The sequence below is a fragment of the Mastomys coucha genome, unplaced genomic scaffold, assembly GCF_008632895.1.
Source record: "Mastomys coucha isolate ucsf_1 unplaced genomic scaffold, UCSF_Mcou_1 pScaffold22, whole genome shotgun sequence".
Taxonomy (NCBI): Eukaryota; Metazoa; Chordata; class Mammalia; order Rodentia; family Muridae; genus Mastomys; species Mastomys coucha.
Genome location: NW_022196905.1, coordinates 123,886,025 through 123,892,434, shown reverse-complemented (window position 1 = coordinate 123,892,434; position 6,410 = coordinate 123,886,025). Strand labels below are relative to the sequence as shown.

Below are 6,410 nucleotides of genomic sequence, written 5' to 3'. Positions count from 1 at the left end.
GGGGAGGGGACATCTCAACAGGCAGAGCCAAGTGGTAAAGACACCTGGACAGCAATGTAGGTTTAGTATACAAACAGAAGTACTCTAACCATCGTTGTTGGGGCTACCTTCCATGTGCTAGACCTACTGTGTGAGGGACCATCAATTAGACTTTACCCATTATGGGAACAGCTAACCTAAGGACAAACTGTGATGCTTAATTATAGACATACCTCACACCATTTATTTATTATGGTATGAGTGCCGTGTGCCATGATTCTTGTGGAGGTCAGAGGACAACTTGCAGAAACCAGTTCTCTCCTTTTACCATGTTCTGGGTTCAGAGGTTCAAACTCAGGTAGTCAGGTTTGGCAGCATGAGCCTTTACCCCCGAGCCATCTGCTTTTCTCTGGCACTGTTTAAAGTATGGAACTCAATTTGTACAGTGGTTCATACCTGCCATCCCAACAACTGGAGGCCGAGGCAGAACGGCTTTGAGTTCAAGACTACAGTCAGTTCTGGCCAGTCTAAAACTAGTTTGAGGCCCTGACTCGTGGGAGTGTGGGGTGTCTGGAGTCAGTGCTCAGAGATTTACAGCACTTGTGGCTCTTGCAGAGGACTGGAATTCAACTGTCAGTATCCACATGGTGGCTCCCAACCTCTAACTCCAGCTCCCAGGTACCCAGTGCCCTCTTCTGGCCTCCTCAGGCACTAAGCACACACACATCTCACACACACACACACACACACACACACACACACACACACACGCATCGTGCACATACATACATGCATGCATTCACATATATATAAAATAATAATAATAATAATAATAACAACAACAATAATGGAACTGGCATCAGGAGCACGGGAAATGTCCCAAGTGTCGAGAGGAAGAAAAGGTGGAGGTTGATTAAAGCCAGAGGAGGTGACAGGATATAAAGGGTCTCCAAATTAAAGAGTATGCACCACTCCATGAAGGGAGTCAGCAACTGACACGGAAAGAGGGGCTCACGGTGGCTCATGCTTGTCATCCCAGGCTGAGACAAGACAACCACCACCAGCCTGGTCTACATGATGAGCCTGAGGCCAGCCTGGGCTACAAAGTTAAGTTTGAGGCCACCTTAGGCTACACGGTGAGTTCGAAGACGATGTGGACTACACAATAAATCATGTTCGAAGCCAGCAAGGGTTACTCTGAATTCAAGGCCAGTCTGGGGGTACACAGTGAGATGCCTCATAAGGAGGGGGGCTCAAAAAGAAAAGAAAAAAACGGGATGACGATCTCCATCAAGGCTAGGGATTACCACAGTGAGCGTGCGCGCAGGTGAGTCGGGATAGGGCGAGTGGAGAGTCGAATGCCTGCTGGGCAGACCCGGCAGTAGCGTCCGGGACTGCTAGGCGAAAGGAGCGGGACGCGCCGGGCGTCCGGGGAGATGGGGGAAGGGGCAGGCGGGATGAAGGATGGAGGCGTCCGGGGCTTGGTGCCCAGAGAGCGGCGGCGCTTACCTACGATGGCGGAGGTGCAGCCGTGCCGTCGCTCCGGCATCTTGGGCTTCTGCCGCTTCTCCGGCCGCCCTAGCTGGTGGCCATAGCGCCCGCCCCGGGATGCGTCCTCACCGCCAGGCGACGGCCCTGCCCGGCCCCGCCGAGAAGCGCACCCGCGGCCGCCTCAGCAGCGACTGGCCGCCGTCGCCGCCTCAGCTCCTGCCTCCCGCCGCCGCGTGGTCGCAGGATCTCACGCACGCTGCCATTGGCTACCCGCAGCCCGGCCGCGCAATGTGTCTGCCTCTCTGATTTGTCTGTTCCGGGAGAAGGCGTGGCTTGGGAGAGAGCTCCGTGGGGCGGGAGCTGCGGGGTGGGGTCTGACATCCGGGCCCAACGTTTGTCGAACTCACAAAAGGGGGGTTAGTTACCCTGGGGCTGCCTACACGGGTAGTTTGTTGCTGGAGTAACAGAACCGGTGGCCTAACTGGAGGGAGCCAGGACTTGTTCCGGGACCCTCACATGTCCAAGAAGGCTTTCATCCCTTAAACAGGGCAGGGACAAACAAAAAGCAGTGTTCCTAAAAAGTCCCCTCCACTGCCTGGCCATTGCTGGATGCAACTGTCAAACACACAAGTCAATTTGCACAATATTCCATACCACAGATAAGTATAAGTGAGGGCTGAGGATGGAGCTCAGTGGGGAGAGTGCTTCCCTAGGAGGCATGGAGCCCTGGGTTCCATCCCCAGCACCAACTGGATATGGTGGGACGTACCTCTAATCCCAATACTGAGGTCATCCAAGGCAAGAGGATCAGAACTTCAAGGCCATCCTTGGCTACAGAGGGAGTTTGAGGACATCCTGGACAGCATGAGCCCCTGTCTGAAAATAAAGCTGAATAAATGAAATAGGGTGAGGGTGATGACTTAGCATCTATAATACTTCAGAGGGCTGAGGCAGGAGGATTGCCAGGAGTTTGAAACCAGGCTGGGTTGCTTAGTGAGTTCCAGGCCAAAACGTATTATAGAACAAAATCTTTTTTTTTCTTTTTTTCGAAACAGGGTTTCTCTGTGTAGCCTTGGCTGTCCTGGAACTCACTCTGTAGACCAGGCTGGCCTTGAACCCAGAAATCTGCCTGCCTCTGCCTCCCAAGTGCTGGGATTAAAGGCGGGCGCCACCAATGACCAGCTCAGAACAAACTCTTTTCTTAACCTCCCTTTGCACCCTGCCCAGAAGCCAGGCAAAGTGATGCATATCTATTAACCCAAGACTCAGAGGCCAAGCCAGGGCAGAATTCAAGAGCTGTCTGGGCTGCATAGCCCATCCTGTCTCAGAGGTTAAATTTTTTTAAAAAGAAAGGTTGGGGATGGAACTCAGCAGCTAAAAAGCCCGACCCAGTGCTCGCTTCGGCAGCACAGATACTAGAATGCCTGACCCAGAGCATCTCTAGCACCACATAAACCAGAAATAGTGACGCGTGCTTATTATCCCAGCACAAGACAGTCTCTGGTAAGAGCATCAGGAATCCAAGCTCATCCTCAGCTTCACGGTGAATGTGAGGCCAGTCTGAGTCATACATACATACATGCATGCATACATGCATACAAGTACACAGGCATACATAAATGGTGATAAGTAGAACCATTACACTAGAGAAGGAAGAGCTATGAAAGGGGGAGAGAGAATTGAGAGGGAAAGGAGAAATCAGTCTCTCCCATTTGCAATCCCCATGCATGTCTCCGCCAGGTTCTATCAAAGCAGTAATTTCAACTCTATTGACATGGACTGGAGATAGCATGGGCTCAGGGACCAAGAAGCCAAACCTAAAACTCCTATCATCCTCCTGTGAGCAAATATCACCTAGAGAATGATGTCCAATCTTAGAGACTTACCAAGACTAAAGTCGAGGGGTCTGTAAATGGTCATGGAAACGTCATTAGTTATCACCCCACAGTTAGCACCTGGGGGCATCACTCAGTGGGAGAACTCTTTCTGGAAGCCCCCAATGGCTGGCCGGGGGTGCAGTTCTGCAGTAAAGCACTTGCCTAGAATCCTACAGTAAAAGGCTGGGGGTGTGTCTCTTGCCTAGACTCACACTTACTGTGCGGGACGTGACTCAGTAGTACAGCAGCTACCTAGAATCCCAGGGAGGTGCTGGGGGTATAACTCAGCAGTCCAGCCCTTGTTCAGCTCACTTGGTGCCTGGGCTTAATCCCCAGTACTGAAAACAAGACAAACCTAAAACCTGGAAGGATTACTGTTTTAAAAATCATCACTCCAGGATCTGGCATGGCAAAAGGAAAATGGGAGGTGGGAAGCTCAGAGGTGCAAAACTGCGTTCCTGAGAATCTAGGAACGAGAAGGCTGTGGCAAAGGGCTTGCAAACAGGAATGGAAAGGTAGGTTAGGTGTGCAAGGGAAGGGAACATACCGAGCTTGGGGATACAGATAGAAGAACTGTGGACGCAAAGACGTCTGGGAAAGGTCTTCATCATATATAGAAATGATGTGGCAAAAGATGGTTGTCTGTCCAGCCTTTCCACTCTGACCTGGCACTGCTTGGATGGGTGGAGGGGTAAGCAAGGGATGGATGGATGAATAATAACTCCACAACTGTTCATGAGGGCTACCGGGGACACAGGGGAGGAATGGGAGAGCAGTGGGGTTCCCTTCCCTGCCAGGGAAAAGCAGGGAGCTCTAAGCGAAGACACCACAGCCAAGATCTATGATGTAGAAATTGAAGGTTAAACTTGCATTCCATAAAGAGATCCAAAAACCTTTGGCTAATTTGGGACAAGAAAGTGCTTGCTTACCTGCAGGCAGCATCAAAGAGGTGGTGAGCTACAAGGAGACCCCTCCCAGTTCTTTCGGAGCTTGTGGGATAGATTGAGTGGAGGCAAAAAAAAAAAAAAGAAAGAAAGAAAGAAAGAAAAAAAGAAAGAAAGAGAGAAAGAAAGAAATGATACAATTTCAAGGAAAAAGAGCACGCCTCCTCACTTTTCCCCACCTCCAGGTACCAGAGCCCTAGCCAGGTCAAGCCCTTCAGCCACATCAGCATCTTAAAATCCAGCCTAGCCTATGAGCAGGCATTTTCCACATGGCTACAGAACGCTGCACCATCCAAAAATACCACTTCAAGTAAGTCATGCCAGGGAACAAGGGCCATATGCCCAGGCTAGAGGCAGCCAATGGGATGTCCTGAGCCCCAGGAGCTGCCACCACGAGCTCTACAGACCCCAGAGACAGGAAATGCTCACTCCCTGGAAGTTAACTCAGGCCAGCATAGTCCTAGGGCAAAGCCTCACACTAAAAACTTCAAACCTCCTCTAGTTTTGCTTGGTTTTTTGTTTGTTTGTTTGTTTGTTTGTTTTCTTTTGTTTCCTTTTGTTTTCATTATGTAGCCCTTTAACTTGTGGTAAACCTCTGGCCTCAACCTTCTAGTTGCTAGGGTTATACCAATGTGCTAAGACACCTGGCTTTCCTTGTTTTGTTTTGTTTTGTTTTGAGATAGAGCCTCGTGTATCCCAGGCTAGCTTTAAACTTCCCATATAACCAGAGATAGCTTTGACCTCTTGACTCTCCTGCAGAGGCTAAGGGGACAGGCCAGCATTGCTATGGCAGGCAGTGAAACTGCTCCTTGACTGCTCAGTAACTTCTTGCAATTACACAGCTCACTCATTTTGTAAGTGTTCAATACTATATACACACTTAAACATCATTAAAAAATAGACTGGGTATGGTGGTGTGCATTCACAGTTAGAGGCAAGAAGATCAGGAGTTCAAGGCTAGCCTAGCCTACATAGTGTAACCTGGTCTCAAAAAAACCAAAAAAACAAAAAACAAACAAACAAAAAAAAAAAACTGAAAAAGAACAAAACTCTTTATTTAGAAAAAAAAAAAAAAAGGAAAAGGAAGTTGAATCTACAGAGCTGGAGTTACAAATGGTTGTGAGCTGCCCCTTTTCCCGGGTGCTAGGAACTGAACTTGGGTCCTCTGGAGAAGCAGAATTCAATGATGAATTTAAGATGGGTGTGTTGAGCTTAGTATGAATGTCACAGGCTTTTAATCCTAGCACTTGGAAGGTAGAGGCAGAAGGCTCTGAGTTCGAGGCCAGCCTACAGAGCAAGTTCCAGGAAAGCCTGGGCTACAGAGAGAAAGCCTGTCTTGAAAACCCCAAGAAAGGAAAAAATAGGCATGTTGGTGCGGGCACTCCTTCAAACACAGCAGTAAGGGGGTTGAAGCTGGAGGTTTACAAGCCCTGGATCAGCCTGACTACGTAATAAGACTATATCTGAAAAAAAATAAATAAATCCAGCATTAATTTGATTCTATGACCTAAGAAACAATATTATCATATAATGTTTTCCTTCCATTGATGTCTCGCCGCTTTTACTCATTTCCTCTCTCTTCCATTGAGAAGGCACAATAGTTATTTGTCCCTGGTGTGGCGCTCAGCCTTTCTCAGTAGCAACAGGTCTGTCTGTCTCACTTTGGGGACATACCCATGCTTCAGTGAACGCAGAATCTAAATGTCCCCGGTATAAAGTGACCATTTGTGTCTTTGTGATAAATAAGCTGAGAGATACTCGGAGTCTTCAGAAGGATTCTGGTCCCTGACCGCTGAGGATTCCCTGCCCAGCCCCTCTAAGCTTCCAGTCATTCAAGGAAAGTGGAGCGGGCCTGTGTTCAGGATGTGAGGTGACCAAGAACCAATGCCAGGATGGGCAGGGAAGGGAAAGTAACCAGAGCAGAAATCTGTGCCTAGAACCACGGGACAGATTGTACGCTGAGCAGCGTTTCACTGGCATGGGCATGAGGTCCAGAGGGACCCCTTCAGCATCTACCCATCACAAATCTCCAGGTACCCCAGCGGAGCTTGCCTTTTGCCCTCATGCCTTGGAGGGAAGCCAGTTTGTAAGAAAGGAAGAGGCTAAGAGTCAACATATC

General features: G+C 49.2%; 1 protein-coding gene across 2 annotated transcripts in view; it reads right to left on the bottom strand.

The window, feature by feature from the left end:
- Positions 1 to 1,830, bottom strand: part of Tpst1 (tyrosylprotein sulfotransferase 1) — a 63,901-nt gene extending 62,071 nt beyond the window's left edge. The window contains exon 1 of one of the 2 annotated variants that reach the window (XM_031338111.1): positions 1,489 to 1,830. The gene's annotated coding sequence lies outside the window, so the exon portion shown is untranslated. The remainder of the gene's footprint in view (positions 1 to 1,488) is intronic. The other variant, XM_031338110.1, reaches the window with a different exon arrangement.
- Between the last annotated feature and the right edge of the window lie 4,580 nt (positions 1,831 to 6,410).